At 40.3% G+C, this 21,417-nt stretch overlaps 1 pseudogene; it reads left to right on the forward strand.

Annotated features, from left to right (window-relative positions):
* Positions 1–11,375: 11,375 nt before the first annotated feature.
* Positions 11,376–12,960, forward strand: LOC149996249 (RNA polymerase II-associated factor 1 homolog; annotated as a pseudogene).
* The last annotated feature ends 8,457 nt before the right edge of the window (positions 12,961–21,417 follow it).

The following is a 21,417-nucleotide window of genomic DNA, read 5'->3' on the forward strand; positions in this document are numbered from 1 at the left end:
GGAAGATTGCATGTTTCTAGAAATTTATCTATTTCACTGAGGTTGTTCAAATTTCCGGTTTCTTGTTTATAGTAATTTCTTACAAGCCTTTGTATTCTGTGGTATCAGTTGTTACTTCTCCTTTTTCATTTCTGATTTTATTTATTTGGGTCCTTTCTTTTTTTTTTTCTTGCTTTGTCTGGTTAAGGGTTTGTCAGTTTTGTTTATTTTTTCAAAGAACCGGCTCCTGGATTCATTGATTCTTTTAGTTGTTGTTTTTAGTGTATATATCATTTAATTCTGCTCCTATTTTGATTATTTTCTTTTTTATATTCACTCTGGGTTTTTTTGTTGTTGTTCTTCTAGTTCTCATAAGTGTAGAGTTAGGTTATTTATTTGAGATTTTTCTATCTTTAAGTAGGCTTGTAATGCTATAAACTTCCCTCCTGGTACTGCTTTCACTGTGTCTAATAGGTTTTGGGATGTTGTGTGTTTTTTATCATTTGTTTACAGGTGCTTTTTGATTCCTCCCTTGATCTCATTTTAAACTCATTCATTATATAATAACATGTTATTCAGTTTCTATATATTTGAATGTTTTTGAGTTTTTTCTGGAGGTCAATTTCTACTTCCAAGCCATTATGATCCAAGAAGATGCTTGATATGATTTCAATTTTATTCAGTTTTTTAAGGCTTATTTTGTATCATACTTTGTGGTCTCTCTTTGAAAATGATCTGTGTGCATTTGAGAAGAATGTGTATTTTGCTTCTTTGGGAAGAAATTTCTGTAAATATCAATTAAGTCCATTTGATATAGTGTATTGTTTAATGCCACTATATACTTGTTTATTTTTTGTCTGAAAGATCTGCTCATCATTGACAGTAAGGTGTTAAAATCTCCAACAATTACTAACACGTGTTGCTGTCAATCTTTTTTATTTTTTGCTTTATTGATTATGCTGTTACAGTTGCCCCAATTTCTTTTCCCTTTGTTCTCTTCCACCCAGTGACCCCCCTCCCTCCAACTGTACCCCCCTCAGTCCATGCCCATTGGTTGTGCATATAGTTCTTCTCGACATCTTTCTGACTACTCTACTCCCACCTACTATGCTTCTTAATTCCTATACCATCTCCCTCCCTTTCCCCCCTTTCCCCTTCCTGCTGTCCTCCACCCAGAATATTCCCCATATCTATAATTCTTTTCCCACTCTCGTTGCCTACTTAGTTTGCCTTTGTTTCAATTCCGTAGCTTCTGTTGTTAGTTGTTGTGATACAGTTTTCATTTTAATGTTCATAGTTTTGATCCTCTTTCTCCTAAACAAGTCCCTTTAACATTTCATATAACAGTTGTTTGGATCTGATGAACTCCTTCAGTTTTACTTTGTCCTGGAAGCACTTTCTCTGCTCTTCTATTCTGAATGACAGCTTCACTGGATAGAGTAATCATGGTTGTAGGTTTTTGCTTTTCATTCCTTCGAATATTTCCTGCCAGTCCCTTCTTGCCTGCAGTTTCTTTGGAGAAATCAGCTGATAGTCTTATTGGGACCCCTTTGTATGCAATTCTCTTCTCTCTTGCTGCTTTTAAGATTCCCTCTTTATCCTTAATTTTTGACATTTTGATTATAATGTGTCTTGGTGTGGTTCTGTCTGGGTCCAGTTTTTTTTTTTTTTTTTTTTTTTTTTTTTGAGCTCCCTGTGCTTCCTGGACCTGTAAGTCTATTTCTTTCCCCAAGTTAGGAAAGTCCTGCTTCATTATTTTTTCACATAATTTTTCAATTTCTTGTTCTTCTTCTTCACCTTCTAGAAACCCTGTGATTCAGATGTTGGCTCTTTTATAGCTGTCCCACAGGTTTCTGAGCCTCTCCTCATCTTCCTCATTTTTCATTTCCTCTTTCTGCACTGGTTGACTGTTCCTTCCCTATGTTCCGATTTGTTGATTTGATCCCTGGTTTTCTTTCCCTCACCACTAGTTTTGTATGTATTTTTGTTCATTTCAGCAGGACTAGCCTTCATTCCTTCTCCTTCTTGTTTAAGATCTGTTGTTAGGTCTGTAAGCATCTGTATAACCAAACCTCTAAACTGTGTTTCAGAAAGATTTCCTATCTGCTGCTTCGTTAGTTTAGATATATGCTGTCTGGTCAGCTGTGTCATCGAGATCTGTATCATGATCTGTGCCATCCTGACAGTTTTGTGTTTACCTTTGCTTCCTGGTTGGGGCTGTCACACCTCCTATGCTATATGGGGCAGAGCCCTGTGCACTTGTTACTACTGGGTGACACTTCTTACCACGCTGTGGTGTTTTCTGTGAGGCTGGGGGTTCAAGATGGATTCCTGTTGTTCACTCCCTGCTGAGAGACTAGAAACCTCCTCCACCATCCCCATGCCATCCGGCCCTCACAGTCTGAGGCAATGGGGGTCTGCCTTCCCTGGCATTGGAATCACAAGCTAACAAGCCTGGTCTGCATCCAGGGGTTCTCCCCGGGCACTTCTCACCTCCCCTTAAATATGCTGTCTGTGCTTACTGCCGTCCTATCACCGTCGCTGCTAATGCCTCTACCAGCACAGATTGACCTCTCCGCCCTGGCTTTGGCCCTCCTACCCATCTGGATGAGCACCACTTCTTTATAACTTCATATGTTGGACTTCCATTTATTTTCTGGGGCTTCCGGTTATTTCTGTTTTGTGGTAGTTGTATTCCTTCTTAGTTGTGGAGGTAGATGGAGCATGTCAGTATAGCCCTCCATCTTGGCCAGAAGTCTCCTGTGTGTGTCAATCTTTTTTTTAGAGTCCTTCAAGATTTTCTTTATGTTTATATCCTCTTGTTTGGCTTCTCCCTTAAGTATCATGTAGTGAGTTTCTTTGTCTCTTATTGTGGTTTTTGTTTTGAAATCTATTTTGTCTGATAGAAGTATTGCTATTCCAGCTTTTTATTTCACATCCATTTACATGGATCATTATTTTTCCATTATTTTCAACCTTTGTGAATCTTTTGTTCTGAAGTAGTTCTTTTGTAAACAGCATATTTGTGGGTCATGTTTTCTTATCTATTCAGATACCCTGTGTCTTTTGATTGGATCATTTACTCCATTTACATTTAAAGTTATTACTGAAAGGTACTTATTCAATGCAATTTCCCCCTCTGTACGGTGTCGCGCTCTCTCCATTTCTTCTTTTTTTTCTTAAAGCAGTCCTTTTAGCATCTCTTGCAATGCTGGTTTGGTGGAAATATACTCATTTAGCTCTTTTTTTAATCTTGGAAATTTTTTATTTTTCCCTCCTTTTTAAATGAGTGTCTTGTTGGACTGAGTAGTCTTGGTTGCAGGTCTTTGGTTTTCATTACTTGGAATGTTTCATGCTAACCCCTTCTGGCATGTAATGTTTCTGTTGAGAAATCAACTGATAACCTTATCAGAGCTCCTTTTTAGGTAACTAGCTATTTCTTTCTTGCTGCCTTTAAGATTCTCTCTTTGTCTTTAAAGTTTAGCATTTTAAGCTTGGTGTGTCTTGGTGTGGGCCTCTTTCGATTCATTTTGCTTTGGATTCTTTTTGTTTGGGACTCTCTGTGTTTCCTGAGCCTGCATGACTCTCTCCCTCACCAAATTAGGGACATTTTCTCTCATTATTTCTTAAAATAGGGTTTCTATCTTTTTCTCCCTTTCACCCACATCTGGTATCCTTATGATGCAAATATTGTTATGTTTCACATTGTCTCAATGCTCTTTTAAGCTATCCTCATTCTTCTTGAGTCTTTTTTCATTTTGTTGCTCTGACTGGGAGTTTTTTTCTGCCTTGTTCCAACTTGCTTATTTGATTCTCAATTTAGTCTAACCTGCTTTTAATTTTCTAGTGTATTGTTTATTTCAGATATTGCATTCTTCATTTTCAACTGTTTTTATTCAAGGTTTCTATGTTCTTTTTCATGCTGTTGTAGTTCTCACTAAGTTCCTTGAGCATCCTTATTAACTATTACTTTGAACTCTATGTTTGATAAATTGTTTGCCTTAATTTCATTTAGCTCTTTTTTTTTCCTGGAGATCCTGGCTTTTCTTTCATTTGAGGGTTGTTTCTTTATCTCCCCATTTTAACTGTATCTTTGTGTTTGTTTCTATGTATTAGATTGACCTGCTTTGACTCTTTGTCTTGAGGAGGGGCCTAGTATGTTAGGAGTCCTGAGAGACTCAGTGGTGCAGAATCTTTGATATCCTGATCTGGATGCTCTAGGAACATACTTTGTGTGGGTTATGTAGACTCATCTGTTATATTTGTGTCCTGATTGTTATTGGTCAGTTCATTGGTGGGAACTCCACTGCAGCTGGCTGACTAAGGCTCAACTCCCACCATGTCTTATATGCTATTATATAGGTGCTGGCAGAACAAAGCAAAACAACACTAATACAAGCAACCCCTTTAATCACAGCTGCAATATAAATGACAAGAGAGCAAAGAATAATAAAAGTGGAAAGATAAATGGAATAATAGAGAAAAGGGATAAAGTATCCAAAGAAAGAAAAGACCAAAAGAAAGAAAAGTAGTTATGAAAGGAGAAAGGAGGAGAGAACTAATACTAGTGAGTTGAAAAGAAAATAAGGAAAAGGAACACATAAAAATTAATAAAAATAATAACCGACTGCGTGTTTTTTTATTTTGTATTTCTATTGTTTTTCTATTACAATTGTCCCACTTTTCCCCTCATTGCTATCCCCAACCCAGCCCACCTCTTCTCCCACAGTCGATCCAACCCTGTTCTCCAAGTTCATGGATTATTTACATTAGTTCATTTATTAAACCCTTCCCCTACTTACCCACTTGATAACTGTTACTCTATTCCTTGTTCAATTTTGTTCATTTGTTTGTGTTGTTCATTAGTCTCCTGTATTGAGTGATAGCATATGGTATTTTTCTTTCATTGTCTGGCTTATTTAGCTAAGCCATAATTCTCTTTAGTTCCGTTCATGTTGTCGCAAATGGCAGTTCTTTTTTCCTTTCTGCTGCATAGTATTCCATTGTATACATGTACCACAGTTTTTTAATCCACTCATCTATAGATGGGTACTTGAGTAGTTTCCAGCACTTAGCTATTGTAAACAGTGCTACTGTGAACATAGGGGTACACAAGTTCTTTTGAATTTGGGTTTCAGGATTCTTGGGGTATAATCCTAGCAGTGGAATTGCTGGTTCAAAAGACAGTTCCATTTTTAGTTTCTCGAGGAAATTCCAAACTGTTTTCCATAGTGGCTGCACCAGTCTGCATTCCCACCAACAGTGCACTAGGGTTCCTGTTTCTCCCCATCCTCGTCAGCACTTGTTGTTTGTTGATTTGTTTACTGGTGTAAAATGGTATCTGATTGTGGTTTTTATTTGCATCTCTCTGATGACTAGTAGTCTTGAGCATTCTTTCATATGTCTATGGACCCTCTGTATATCCTCTTTGGAGAAGTGTTTGTTCAGGTCCTTTGCCCATTTTTTAATTGAGCTACCTGTCTTCTTTGTGTTGAGATGTGTAAGTTCTACATATATTTTGGAGATCTATCCCTTACCTGATGTATCATTGGCAAATATGTTTTCCCATATGATTGGTTCCCTTTTTATCTTGCTGATGTTTTCTTTTGTTGAGCGGAAGCTCTTTAATTTCATGTAGTTCCATCTGTTTGTTTTTTCCTTTATTTCCCTTGCCTTAGGAGATGTATCGGTGAAAATATTGTTATGTGGAATATCTGAAATTTTCCTACCTATGTTTTCCTCTAGGGCTTTTATGGTGTCATGGCTTACATTTAAGTCTTTGATCCATTTTGAGTTTATTCTCGTGTGTGGCATAAGTTGGTGATCTAGTTCCTTTTTTTTGCATGTCCCTGTCCAGTTCTGCCAGCACCATCTGTTGAAGAGGCTCTTCTCATTCCATTTTCTGTTTCTTTCCCCTTTGTAGAATGTTAGTTGACCACAGAGGCCTGGGTTTATTTATGGGCTCTCTATTCTGTTCCGTCAATCTAATGTCTGTTCTTATGCCAGTACCAGGCTGTTTTGATTACAGTGGCCTTGTAGTATAGATTGATGTCAGGTATTGTGATTCCTCCTACTGCGTTCTTCTGTCTCAAGATTGCTGTGGCTATTCGGGCTCTTTTTTTGGAACCATATGAATTTTTGAAGTATTTGTTCTAGGACTGTGAAATATGTCATTGGTATTTTAATAGGGATTGCATTGAATCTATAAATTGCTTTGGGTAGTATGGACATTTTAATGGTGTTGATTCTTCCCATCCATGAACATGGTATATGCTTCCATTTATTTGTATCTTCCTCAATTTCTTTGTTCTGGGTTATGTAGTTTTCCAAGTACAGGTCTTTTACCTCTTTGGTTAAGTTTATTCCTAGGTACTTTATTTTTCTTTTTGCTATAGTAAATGAAATTTTTTTCCTAGTTTCCATCTGTGATATTTTATTGTTGGTGTATAGAAATGCCTTTGATTTCTGAATATTGGATTTGTACCCTGCTATTTTGACAAGGTAACTTATTAGGTTGAATAGTTTTTTCATGGAGTTTAGAGGGTTTTCTATGTACACTAACATGTCGTCTGCAAATAGTGACAGTTTTACTTCATCTTTTCCAATGTGGATGCTTTTTATTTCTTTTTCTTGTATGATTTCTGTGGCTAGAACTTTCAATACTATGTTCAATAGGAGTGGAGATAGTGGACATGCTTGTCTTTTTCCTGATCTCAGGTGGAATGCTTTCAGTTTTTGCCCATTGAGTATGATGTTGGCTTTGGGTTTCTCATATATGGCCTTTATTATGTTGAGGTATGCTTCCTCTATTTCCATATTGCTGAGTGTTTTTGTCATAAATGGGTGTTGTACTTTATCAAATGCCTTTTCAGCATCTATTGATATGATCATGTGATTTTTTTCTTTAATTTTGTTTATGTGGTATATTACATTTATTGATTTGTGAATATTGAACCATGCTTGCATCTTTGGGATGAGTCCCACTTGATCATGATGTATGCTCTTTTAATGTGTTGCTGGATCCAGTTTGCCAATATTTTGTTAAGGATTTTAGCATCAGTGTTCATCAGTGATATTGGCCTGTAGTTTTCTTCTTTGTCGTGTCTTGACCTAGTTTTGGAATTAGGGTAATACTGGTTTCATATAAAAAGTTCGGGAGTCTTCCCTCTTCTTGTTTTTTTTTTTTTTTTTGGCATAGTTTGAGAAGAGTAGGTGTTAGTTCTTTCCTAAATTTTTGTAAAATTCATCTGTGAAGCCATCTGGTCCAGGGCTTTTGTGTGCCAGGAATTTTTTGATTACTGTTTCAGTTTCACTCTTTGTTATCAGTCTGTTCAGGCTTTCTGCTTTTTCTTGATTTAGTTTTGGAAGATTATATGTTTCTAGAAATTTGTCTATTTCATCTAGGTTGTCATGTTTCTTGCCATATGGTTGTTTATAGTAATTTCTTACACTCCTAAGTACTTCTGTGATATCGGTCATGATATCTCCTCTTTTTTATGATTTTGTTTATTTGGGTTCTCTCTCTTTTTTTCTTGGTGAGCCTAGCTAAAGGCTTGTCGATTTTGTTTATCTTTTCGAAGAATCAGCTCCTACTTTTGTTGATCTTTTGAATTGTTTGTTTAGTCTCTATGTCATTTAATTCTTCTCTGATCTTGATGATTTCCTTCTGTCTACTCACCCTGGGCTTCATTTATTGTTGTTCTAGTTCCTGTAGCTGTAGCGTTAGATTTTTTATTTGGGATTCTTCTATCCTTTTTAGGTAAGCCTTTATTGCTATGAACTTTCCTCTCAGGACTGCTTTTGCTGTGTCTCATAGGTTTTGGGCTGTTGTTTGTTCATCATCATTTGTTTTCAGAAGCTTTTTGATTTCTTCCTTCATGTCATTGTTAAACTATTCATTATTTAATAGCATGTTATTCATTCTCCATGCGTTTGAATGTTTTTGAGTTTTTTCCTTGAGGTTGATTTGTAGTTTCAAAGCATTGTGATATGAGAAGATGCTTGATATAATTTCAATTTTCTTGAATTTGTTGAGATTTGCTTTTTGTCCTACCATGTGGTCTATATTTGAAAATGTCCCATGTGCATTTGAAAAGAATGTATATTTTGCTTCTTTGGGGTGAAAAGTTCTATATATATCAATTAAGTCCATTTTATCTAGAGTGTTGTTCAATGCCTCAATATCATTGGTGTTTTTTTGCTTTGAAGATCTGTCTGTTGTTGACAATGGGGTATTAAAGTACCCTACTATGAGTATGTTGCTGTTGATATATTTTTTGTAGTCTTCCAATATTTTTCTTATATATTTCGGTGCATCTATGTTGGGTGCATATATGTTTATGAGGGTTATATCTTCTTGATGGAATGTTCCCTTAAGTATTATAAAATGTCCTTTTTCTCTTTTTATGTCCTTTGCTGTGAAATCTGTTTTGTCTGATATAAGTATTGCTACCCCAGCATTTTCTTTCATGTCCATATGCTTGGATACTTTTTTTCATCCCTTTACTTTCAGTCTGTGTAAATATTTTGTTTTGAAGTGTGTCTCTTGTAGATAGTATATATGTGGGTCACTTTTTCATTTCCATTCCGCTACTTTATGTCTTTTGATTGGAGCATTTAATTCATTTACATTTAAGTTATTATTGACAGGTATTTATTCATTTCCTTTTGTTCCCATGTTCCTCTCCCCCTCTCTTTTTCTTTTTCTTATAGCATTCCCTTTAGCATCTCTTGAAAGGCTGATTTGGTGGAGATGTATCTCTTTAGTCTTCCTTTGTCTGGGGAACTCCTTATTTCACCTTCCATTTTGAATGAGAGCCTTGATGGATAGAGTAGTCTTGGTTGTAGATCTTTGTTTTTCATTGCTTGAAATATGTTTGCCATCCCCTTCTGTCTTGTAGTGTTTCTGTTGAGAAATTGGTTGATAGCCTTATTGGAGCTCCCTTGTATGTTATTTGCTGTTTTTCTCTTGCTTCTTTTAGGTTTCTCTCTTTGTCTTTGAATGTTGCCATTTTAATTATGGTGTGCCTTGGAGTAGGCTTTTTTGGGTTCATCTTCATTGGGACTTTCTGTGCTTCCTGAACTTGCATGACTTTTTCTTTTATCAAGTTAGGAAAATTTTCTGTCATTACTTTTTCAGTCAGGTTTTCTATCCCTTGCTTTTCTTCTTCTTCTTCTTGTATCCCTATGATTCTAATGTTGTTTCATTTTATGTTGTCCTGCAGTTCTCTTAAACCCTCTTTACTCTTTTTAATTCTTTTTTTCTTTTGTTGTATTGTTTGGGAATTTTTTTCTATGTTGTCCTCTACCTCACTGATCCAGTCCTCTGCTTCATTTAGCCTGCTTTTGATTGATCTACTGCATTCTTCAGTTCAGAAATTAAATTCTTCATTTCTTCCTGGTTCTTGTTGATAGCTTCTTTGTCTTTTTTTATACTGGTGTAGTTCTCAGTAAGTTCCTTATAGCTTTCCTGGAGTTCTTGATAGTTCCCCTGGAGTTCGTTATAGTTTTCTTTGAGTTTGTCGAGTTCATTGAGCTTCCTCATTACTATTGTTTTGAATTCCATGTCTGATAGCTTGCTTGCTTCTATGTCATCTATACCTCCTTCTTGGAATTCCTCCTTTCTTTTTGGTGGAATGTTGTTTCTGTTTGGTAGGGTGTTATTTCACCTCCTCATTTTGGGGACTGGTTTTGTTTCTGCTTCTTAGATTGATGTGCTTTTATTTTCTGCCTTTATGGTGTGAACTTTTTGTATAGAGTTGTTGAACTGCTGTCTCCAGTTGATGCCACTTGGAGAGGAGCATTCTGCTTAAGTGATTTCTCCCATAACACTTGGGATGCTTCTGTACTGGGACCTAGTCCTCTGTGCTCCCAGCTCTTTCTCAAGAGCCAGCACCCAAAACTTATTGCAAAGTGCCTCTAGTTCATTTCACTGTCTTTTGTCCTCAGCCAGAGGTGAGTGTATTCCCTTGTGAAGACCAGGGGCCAGTTGACCCATTGCGCACTGGGGCGGGTGGGTCCAAAGCAGAGTGTTTGTCTCCTGTTCCAGCGGAGGGGTAAGCCTCTACTCACCGGTGGGTGGGTTCGTTGTGGACCTATTGGGGTGGGTGGCACATTGGTTTCATGCCCATTGGGGCGGGTTCAGGTGGCACCTGTGCCCATGTGTGGCAGCTGGTGAGTTGGTTTTATGTCCATTGGGGCGGGGCCACAGGCACTTGAGTGCAGTGGTGGTGGGCGCCTTTTGTGGTGGCTGGCCTGCTGGTCTTACGCCCGCTGGGTCGCGCCTGTGTGGCACCTGTGTGCAGTGGCCGGCGCATTCGTTTGGTACCTATTGGGACAGGCCAGTGGTGCTTGCGCCCAGTCGCTGGCACGCTAGCCTTGCACCTGCTGAGCCGTGCCTGGGGAGTTGGTTTTTCACCTTTTGGGGCGGACCCTGGACACCTGTGTGCAGGGAATGTGGGTGTCTGTGAGCTGCGGCTGGCCTGCTGTTCTTGCGCCTGCTGGGGCATGCCTGAGTAGTGCCTGGGCAAGTGCCTAGCACGTTGTTTTGGTGCCTATTGTGCAGGGTGGCCAGCATGCCCAGTGAGTTGATTTTGAGCCTGTTGGGGCAGGCCTGAGGGGCACCTGGGTGCAGTGGCCTGCAAGTTGGTTGCACGTCTGGGCAGGCGGACGGGGGCACCTCCCTGTGCGTGCTTGCACAACCCAGGAGGAGGGTTGGGGAGTGGGCAAGTGTGCTTCTGCACCTGCACTCCTCAAGAATCTAGTCCCAACCTTAGTCTCTTGTCCTTTCTCTGCAAAAGACAAGAGAGAAAAACAAAAAGCAAAACACATTCATACATACACAGCTGTATGCTGTTTCTTACCTCTCAGTGCCAGATGCCACCTGGCCCACTCCTGGCTCTGCCAGTGGGCAGAGACCCACTCTCCTCCTGATTCTTCTCTGGGGAAACCTGTGGTCACTAAAAAGTCTTTATGTATTTCCAGCCACAGCTCGGGAACCCAACCCAGTCAGAAATCCTGTCTTGTCCCTTTTTCCTCCGCTATCCTCACCAAACAGGTTGCTCCCAGTTGGTCTTCTCTGATTCAGCAGTGCAAAGGCTCAACTCCTGCCAGTATCCAGATGTTAACTGAGATGTTCTGTCTGCAATTAGTCCAAACTACAGACAGGTCTCAGGAGCAAGAAAGCGCAGCTTCCCCACACTCCTCCATCATCTTCACCGGCTGCGTGTTTGAGTCTCTGCTGGAACTCTTCTTATCAGCCCACCTCTTTCTGATGCTAATCCTATGTCTCGGGCTGCCAACCCAAGTGCTGCCTGGCAGTAGGTGTCCATAGAACTCGGCCTTGTCTCCCCATAGCTCAGACAGGGCCCAGTCCAGACGGCTGTCACCTTGTCGCCATGGTGCCCACAATACAGACCCAGGCCCAGTGGGAAGATGGCCACAGGCCCAATTCCCACTGGACTCTGCCTGAGATATCTGGAGTAGTCTGCTGAGTCAAGTACTGCAATAGCCTCCCTGACATTCCCTTTGACCCTAAGTTCATTACCTACCCCTTCGACCAAAACAGGTTTGTCCAGTACAAAGCGACTTCTTTGGAAAAACAGCACAAACATGACATCCTGACTGAGCCAGACCTCAGGGTCACCATTGACCTCATCAGCCCTGAGACCTATCGCATTGATCCCAGTGTACTCTTAGACCCAGCTGATGAGAAGCTTCTGGAAGAGGAGATTCAGGCTCCTACTAGCTCCAAGAGGTCTCAGCAACATGCAAACGTGGTGCCATGGATGCAGAAGACAGAGTACATCTCCACCGAGTTCAACCATTATGGCATCTCCAATGAGAAGCCTGAGGTTAAGATTGGGGTTTCTGTGAAACAACAGTTTACTGAGGAGAAAATTTACAAAGACAGGGATAGCCAGATTACAGCCATCAAGAAGACTTTTGAGGATGCCTAGAAATCAATCTCCCAGCATTATAGCAAGCCCTGAGTGACACCAGTGGAGGTCATGCCTGTCTTCCCAGACTTTATGATGTGGATTAATCCATGTGCTCGGCCATCTTTGACTCAAACCCAGCCCCCAAGGACACCAGTGGTGCAGCTGCATTGGAGATGATGTCTCAGTCCATGATCAGGTGTATGATGGATGAGGAAGAGAACCAGTTTGTGGCCTACTTCCTGTCTGTGGAAGAGACACTGAAGAAATGAAAGTGAGACCAGGAAGAAGAAATGGACTATGCGCCAGATGATGTGTATGACTACAAGATTGCTTGGGAATACAACTGGAATGTGAAGAACAAGGCTAGCAAGGATTATGAGGAAAACTATTTCTTCATCTTCTGAGAGCGTGATGGAGTTTACTACAATGAGTTGGAGACCAGGGTCCGCCTGAGTAAACGCAGGGCCAAGGCTGGGTTCATTCAGGTACCAATGCCCTGCTTGTGGTCAAGCACCGGGACATGAATGAGAAAGAGTTAGAAGCCCAGGAGGCATGGAAGGCCCAGTTGGAGAACCATGAACCTGAGAAGGAAGAGGAGAAGGAAATGGAGACAGAAGAGAAAGAAGCTGGGGACTCAGATGAGGAATGAGAGAAGGGCAGCAGCAGTGAGAAAGAAGGCAGTGAGGATGAGCACTCAGGCAGCAAGAGTGAACAGGAAGAGGGTGACAGGGATGAGGCAAGTGACAAGAGCAGTAGTGGCGAGGAGGGGAGCAGCAAGGATGAGGCCCGAGTCACCTGGGACAAGGAGATCTTTGGCAGTGATGCAGATTCAGAGGATGCCAACTCTGATGATGAGGACAGAGGATGAGTCCATGGAAGTGACAATGATTCAGAAAGTGGCAGCGACGGGGGTAACCAGCAGATCCCCAGCCCTAGCCGCAGCACCAGCCTCTTCCCCAGTGGCAGTGAGCAATCAGCCCAGGAGTATGGCAGTGAAGCCACAGCTTCTGATTCCAGTGAAGCAGACAGTGACGGTGACTGAGTCCTTTCAGGGCTGGCAAGGACATTATTATGTGCAGGCAGGCTATTCCCAGGATGGCCAAGCTTCTCTGAAAAACTGGCTTTCATCAACACTGGGTCCAGAGGTGTGTCAGCAAACATCCCAAAGTCACCATAGAATCTGCTTTTGCCTGTCTCTACCTGCTTACCTGCTGTCAATCTTAGATTAGTCTCAGACCTGGTATAGATCTGAGAGGGCTTCTGGTGAAACCAGGGCTGTGTTTCCTGGATCTCCCACGGCAGGTGCCTTTCAGACTCAGGGAAGATGGTGAGTGTGTTCCATGTGCCCCGAGCCACTAGTCTGAGTATGTCCAGGATTATTTCCCTGTACTCAGAAGGGTGTGGCTGCTAGTAGGGCTCTAGAGCATAAATTTTGGGTCTGTCAGATGCCAGGGGGGTGTTTCTGTGGCTCTCTCTTGAGGGGGAAGCACCAGTCTATTTCTCAGTAAAGTATATGAATTGGCTGCACCCTACAACCAATCTCTGATAATCCCTGAGTCTGTTTATGTTGCTGTCTGCTCAGCAAGGGTTAAGATACAGGATGGGAGAAAAGAAAGAAGGGAAAAAACTCAAACAAAATAAAACAAAACACCAAGACAGAAAAAACTGAAAAAAGAATAATAAAGGTGCAGGGTGGAGTGAACATAATTTCAGAGGGTGTGGTGAGTGGAACTCCAGAGGGTTGAGAGAGTGGTATCCCACAGGATAGGGTGTTGATTTTCCCCTGAGAGGGTCTAGTTATTCTCAAGAATGATGGATGCTGTGGATTCCAGATCTATTCCAGCCCACGAAATCCCACAGCCACTCCCTCAAGTCTCTTTGCAGTGCCTCCTACTCCAGCCTCTCTTTGCATGACTCCCATCCATGCCACCCACCCTTCGCTAGGGCCCAAGGTGATAGCCACAAACACAAAATCTGTGCTTTCTCCCTTTGAGGAAAAAGAGGATGGTGGTTTTGTCTCCAGTGGTTTTCACCTCTCCTTAGCAGAGAGAGCCTCTGCAACTGTGATCTTTTACTGTTGGGTGCTGTGTGGTGGGCCAATCTCAGCACTGGCTTTCTGTCCAGTCTGTGGTTCTGGCTTTATTCCTCTCAAGGGGAAGCTCCTACAGCCATGTTGCTGCCTCAGCCTGCTGTCCTGACAGTTGGCCCACTGCCCCTGTGTGTGTGTGTGTGTGTGTGTGAGAGAGAGAGAGAGAGAGAGAGAGAGAGAGAGAGAGAGAGAGAATGTGGTGGGGGGTCAGGGGGACAGTACCATTAAGATGTCCTTGACCTTCCTACTGGTCTAGGGGTGGTTTTTTGACCATCTTTGTTTAAAAGTCTTTTTTTCAGGTAGCCTTCAGTTTAACTTGGTGATTGTTCTTTTTAATTTTATTTACAGTCTGGTTCTGGGAGGTGCTCTGTGATATATTCTCCTACTCCACTGCCGTCTTGCCAGATCTCTCTCTTTTTTTTTTCAATTTTATTTTGGGTTGATTTCAGGTGTACAGCTTAGTGGTTAGACAGTCATATACTTTATATAGTGTTCCCCTCAATATTTCTCATACCCTAGCTGGGGGAGGATTTCTTATTTGGATCCCAGCTTTTCTTCACATTCTCACACTCTTAACATAAACTCCCTGTCACTCTGGTTCCAAAATTTTGAGGTCTTAATAATGGTCTCTGAGAAGGGGCTATGCAGTCTGATCTATTTAATCTCCACACTATTTGTATAACCTCTGATGTTCAGACTTGGTGTCAGAGAGGGATTTCTAAAGACCGTAGTCAACCATTTAGGGGGCATAGCTTGAGCACAGGTCCAGAGACAAGTGAGCATGCTCTTGAAAGAAGTTTAGATGGTTGGTGCTGTAGGGCCACTGAATGGTTGTGTAGGTCATGTATTGAACAAGAATGGGGGTAACTTTTGTACCATAGTCTTCATGATTGCTCCCTGTCCCCTAGTGTTGGACAGTGACGACTTGTTTGGACACATACTGTCTCCAGGGGGCTTGTAGAGAGAAGCAGAGAAGTAGGAGGTAAGAGATGAGAAAATCAGAAGTGCTGGATGAGGCAGGTCTTTACAGTAAAGAGTTGGGACTGAACCAGGAGCAGGGCTATATGGAGGGTATCCTGGAGAGTAGCCAGCCTAGAAGTGGGGAGGCAGTTTGGAGAGATTATATGACTGATTATGTAATATATTGTATGATCAGAGTCTTAAATGGCAGTGAGGGTGAAGAAAAGCAGCAAGACTTGAAAGATATGCAGGAGGTAGTGTCAGTAGGATGCAATTAAGCCTGATCTTGTTTGGATGCGGTCTTCTTCACTTTACAAACATTTTCTTTAGTTGTTTCAGAGCACGTGTGTTCTATTTCACTAATTCCACTTTGAACACTTAGAAGACAGGGATTGCATGTCCTGTTTCTTGGATATACTTAAATAGTTTTCACTCACAAGATATTCAATAAATGTTAACTGATTCATCACCCATTTACTTGCCATCTGATCTGAGTTAGCATGCCAGAACCCCAGTCTCCTGTGTGTGGGTGATGAGAATGATAGAAGAGAAGACCTGAGGGAACAGGTGTCCTCAAGGAGCATTTCCCAGGTGCCTGATGCATTGGTAGAATTTCCCTAGGCAATGAGACTGGCAAAACCAAGTGATGTTTCTAGAACTTTATAGATACTGTCACTGGGGTTATTTATCTTAACCTATTTCACTCAGAAACCCCAAAAGTTAATAAATCAAACTTAGAGGACTCATTATATGCCTAGAGGTTTTCTAAAGAAAAGGTTGTAAGGGATATAGAAATGCAAGCCATAGTCCTTACTCTGAAACGGCTTATAGTTTACCCAAGTATACTTAAGAAGCAAGACAGCAGCACATGGAATAGCTAACTGCATAATATCCTTATTTCCTTCACACATTAGTTTCCTATTGTTGCTGCAACAAATTGCCACAAACTTGTGCAGTGCATTGAATGCTGTAGTGGAAAGAACACAGGCTTTGGATCAAGACTTATTTGGGGTCAAATCATGGCTCTTATCATGCAGTAGGCTCACTGATGCTGGATCAATATGTTTTCATTAGCTAATAAAGTTCCCTTTCTTTCTGTTCATTCATTAAACACATATTTGGCAGCAAGGTGGACCCTGGCAGATACAAATATGGGCATGACTTTTATCTTCATTGTCCAAAGGACTGGGGTCCTATATTTCCTGCCAAGTCTGTATCCCTCACAGTGTTTAAGATTGGTACTATGGACCAGAAAAAGCTGCATCCCAGCATTAATCATTTCCTCCCCATCTCTTTAGGAGCTTTGCCTGCTGCTTTCCATGCATGCTCCCTTTATCTTACTTTGCAAGATCATTTATCTCCCCCTGTTGTGAGCATCTGGCCCACTTCATTATACCCTGTTGAGTCTACCTCCTAAATGTCTCTCCTCTTTTATCTTCATGCCCACTGTCTTAGGTCATCATCATTTCTTAACTGGGCATGAGTTTCCTGCCTCAAGGCTTGTCCCCTGTACATTGAATACTCATGTGCTCTCTTAATAAAACGACACCTAGTCCACCTCAAGAATGGCAGAAGAGGTTCTTGGTAGAAAGCGGGAGGGGGATTACCTGGACATCATGCTCTCATTCTTTTGTCCTGGAGTTTTGCCTCTTCTAGGAGATGCCATCAGTCATGGCTGTTAAATCTCCTTTTCCCACTGTCATATTGGGACATGGATCCTTTCTTTAATTTTTTTATTTCATAGCTGAGACATAATTTAAAAGGCTCTTCTCTCCATGAAAAAACAAGAGTGACAATATAAGAAGCTGTCATGTACTTATTACTGCTCAGTAACCTCACACAATCTGCAATACTTCCTGTTGGCTTCTGTGCTCCTGACTTAGTGCAGAGACCATATTTTCCCTTCACTAAGGGAGTTCCTCCAAAAATGTATCTCTAAGGACCTCCTTTTCCTTTGATCTTACAACAAAAGTGTTACTCTTCAATTCCTGCCCTAGAACTTCAGTCTCCCCAAGAGAACTGATATTGGACCTCCACTCCCTTTGGGCCAACTGTACCTCTCACCTAGAAGCGTGTGGTCTAGCCCTGCCATCTCAATGTAAAAAATACACCTAAAAATGATAGTGCAACCTCATGACAAGAACAACATGAACAGTAGCAGGGACATTATTTTCTTCTTTTGTTTTTTAAATTATTGTTATTCAATTACAGTTGTCTCAATTTTTCCCCTTTACATCTTAATTGCAATCAAATAAATTACTATTTATAATCTACCAATATTTCTCTATTGTCTTCTGAATAAAGTCTGAGCTCTTTGATCAAAATTTTCATATTTTTCTAAGAGGCTTTCCAGCACATACCACATTTTCTAGCCATATTGAAATGCTTGATGTTTTCCAAAGGCATTCTGCTCTCTCATGCTGTTGTGCTTTGTACCTGCTGTTCCCCCTGCCTGGTCAAACTCCTTTCATTTCAAGAAACAGCACAGGCATCTCCTCCTTTCTCCGTTAATGTGTCCCTTTCTCCCTTTATAATTTTATAGATATAATCAATCCTTTCTCTCTGTCCCTAATATATGTACACAGCTCTGTGGGGAAGGAAAAAATATTTCCTCTACTCTTCAGTTTCACTGATTGGGGACTTGTGAATTAAATTGACAAAGAACAGAGTAACAGAAAAATTAAGCATATGTTTCTTTATTGATGTTGATATTTTTACATACCTGAATGCTTCACAGGAAAGAAGTAAAAACCTGAAGAAGTGATAAGGCTCAGAAGCTTATACACTATTTTAACAAAGGGCAGTACATTGTAGAGAAGTGACTACTAAGGAAAGAGAAGTTTAGGCTTCTAGGACCAGTAAATTGTGGAAAGGTCAATGTATGGGGAAATAGGCAGAAGATAACGGTTATTTTGGTAAGGTTGGTTTATGCAGATTTATCTTAGTGTCAACTTTTTATCTTCTTCATGGCCATAAGCCTTCCCTGGGAGGCAGTATTTATGGTAGTCCTCATTTCTCAGAAATGTCTGCTTTTAGACAGATAAGGAAGTTCTGAGGAGACTTTTATTTATTTATTTATTTATTTTGCATCTCTTCATTCTCAATTGACTTCAGCAAAATAATCAAAGTGGCATATTTTGAGATGGCATTTTCTAACCCCCCTCAACTCTCTAATATGGCCTATATCACATTGTTTTGATACATAGTTGGTTAATCTGTTTCCTCCTCTGATGAAAGGAGCTCATCTAAGAGCAAGATTGTGAATTATTTATTTTTGTATCCAAATACTTATGCTTTGGTCTCATAGCCACAGATTCTCATGTAATTAAACTGGGGTTCTGCCTAGGCACTGAGATAGTTAAAAGCTCCCTATGTGATTCTAACCCACAGACAAGTTGAGAACAACTGTTTCTGACAATACAGTAGTATCTCTCTATATCATGGTTCACTTATCGCAACCTCACTGTATCGCAGGATTTTAAAAAATATTAAATTTAATTATTTATTGTGGATTTTTTCGCTATGTTGTGGGATTTTGCATTACTGGATACGTATGTTGTTAAAGTTACATAGGTTTAAGAGTGTAGAATAAATGTAAGGTTCCTACTTCGTGGGAGGGGGTGTCTAGAATGTAATACCCACAATAAGTGAGGGAATACAGTATTTTAGATACCAGTATTTTCCCAGCATTCTCCCAAGCTCTTGAGAAACTTTCTCTCAAGTGGTGTCAGTGTTTGAGATGAAGATGCTGAAACCAACCCTGGGCTTTGACTTTGCTGTAAAGTCAGAGTTTATGTGGGTGGGTAGGTGGGTATTCTAAACAGAGGCTAAAATCATATGGGTGCCACATTGGGACATCATTGCATTTTAGACTTCACAATTAAAATGACTCTTAAGATATTCCTTAAGTAAGACTTCTGTTCTGGAAGCATGAAGCTAAGGTACTCTGGGCTTTGTGTGGTGGGAGTGGGTGTGGGGGACCCTCCTACTGAAAAACAATTAGATTGTAAATAAAACCTACTTTTTGATGAACTGCTTAGCTTGAAGGATAGTAAGGATTTTCCTTTCCTGTCTTCCCCAAAGGAGCAAATTGTGAGTGGCTCTGAGTAGTAAGCTAACAGGAGAGAAAAGGGTTATCCTGGGAGCAAATGCCAACGGCAGCACCTTACTCTGTGATTGGATACTAAACTAAGGGCCAGCACCTGGAGGGCTGAAGACTTGGCATTGACTAATTGGAGCAGTGTTCACTGGGTAAAACACACAGATTTAGGGTAGCACAGAGCCAGACATCACAAGGAGACCCCTAACCTTGAGCTGAGGGGCTTTAAGATGCATAGTATGGAAAGGGTATAATAGCAATATGATGTGGCAGAACTTTGGCTCCAGTGCTGGTCTGTCAACTCAGTGTTCTTGGATGAGAAAGTACAGGCCATCCTCTGGCATGGTAAGAGAGGGCTGCAGGCCCAGCTTTGAGAATGACTACAATTGATTGCCTTAAGCACTGAGTCATGGCTGGTTTCCATGGAGTTTTGCAGGCAGCCAAGAACTTTTCTAGGAGACCAACCTTTAGGGAATCTTTCTTGGACAAGTTAACCCTTACCACTCATAAATGATGGAGTCACAGAGATAAGCAAGAATAGGAAACAGAAAGCATGAAGACGATTCAGAAGAGAACAAGATAGAACTTCTAAAAATGAAAACTCTCTTAAAATAAAAAAAAAAAGAAAAACCTCAGTGGGGTAAAGAAACAGTGAATTAGACACCCCTAAAGAGAGAATTATTGAAGATATATTTGAAGAAATGACCCAGAGCACACGTAGACAAAAGAAATGGAAAATATGACAGAAAATTTAAGAGGAAGCATAGAAGAAGAAGTTATGCAAAAAGTCTCAGTGATTTTAGAAATAGAGGGTAGAGTAAATCAAGTAAAAAAGTATTTGAAGGGATAATTGCTGAGAATTTTTCTGAATATTGAGAGAGCAGAATATATAAATTCCATGTCTAGACACAGCATAGTGAAACTAGAATACCAAAGCCAAAGAGAAGCTTTTACAGTTGTCAGAGAAAAAGATATATCATTGGTATTATTCAGACCACATTCTTTTTCCACGATGCAAGTAAGTCAAAAATCAATAGTAAGAAGATTAAATTTAAAAAATATCCATACATTTAGAAATTAACCCACATGTCTAGATAGCCCAACAGATCAAAGAAAAAATCGTTATATGAATGAAAAAGATGATCCATAGTTGGGAATCATTTAGTCCAGTATTATATACCCTTGACCCAGGGAACCAGGTAGAAAAGGTAACTGTGAAGGCCTGGCAATGACTCTGGGAAGCTCCAGAGGACTGACACTGAAACAATTAAGGTACAAGCAACCAAATCCTGTGGAGATTTTAGTTCTCTTTTTCTTTTCCTTTTGAAAAAAAAATTTATTGGGATAACATTGGTTAGTAACATTATATAAATTTTAGGTGTATAATTTAGAATATGATACTTATATACTCTATTGTGTGCCCACCACCTGAAATCTAGTCTCCTTCTGTCATCATATATTCGACTCCCTTTATCCTCTTCATTTCCCCTTTCCCTCTTCCCCTCTGGTATATAATATAAGACCTAAAACAGTAAAATACATAGAAGAAAATATAGACACTGATGTTATCGGCCTTGGTCTCAGAGGGGTTTTTATGAACTTGTCCCCAAAAGCAAGGAACTACATCAAACTAAAAAGTTTCTGCAGATCAAAATAAACCATCAACAGAACAAAAAGGCAACCAACCCAATGGGAGAAGATATTCACAGATACCTATGATGAAAGTAAATTTCTAAAATACATGAAGAACTCATATAATTAACAACAAAAACCAAATAATTGGATTAAAAAATGGGAAGAGGACTTGAATGAACACTTATCCAAGAAGACATACTGACGGTCAACAAATATATGAAAAGATGCTCACCATCACTAGTTATAAGGGAAATGAAAATCAGTTCTCTGCTTTGATTGATCAAATTCTTTAAATTCCCTAGCTAAGGTTGCTTCTTCTCATTTAAGGATAATACATTTCTGTGTCATATTGCATAGTGCTGGGAAAATAACCCATTAAGCAGAAGTTATGTTGGAAGACCATGTTGGTAGGCTGTTCTTACCTGGACTTGGACTGAGGTATAATACCCAAGTAGGCATCAGTAGTTGTTATATGCCTACTAACATGTAGACAGGGCCTTTTGGACACCACAGGAAAGGGCATGATGCCTGGAGGCAGCTGGTTGCAATTTAATTACCAGGGATATTATATCCTACTCAAGTATTCAGACTCACAGTCTTTGAACTAGAAAGCTAAAGGAAGTGACTGTATCCTGGGCTTCTCTCTCCAAACTACTATTTTATTTCTCCATTTTCAGCTCCTGGCCTGGAAGAGGACAGGGTAGGAGAAGCTTTTA

The sequence above is a fragment of the Furipterus horrens genome, unplaced genomic scaffold, assembly GCF_987537825.1.
Source record: "Furipterus horrens unplaced genomic scaffold, mFurHor1.1.pri manual_scaffold_12, whole genome shotgun sequence".
Classification (NCBI taxonomy): Eukaryota; Metazoa; Chordata; class Mammalia; order Chiroptera; family Furipteridae; genus Furipterus; species Furipterus horrens.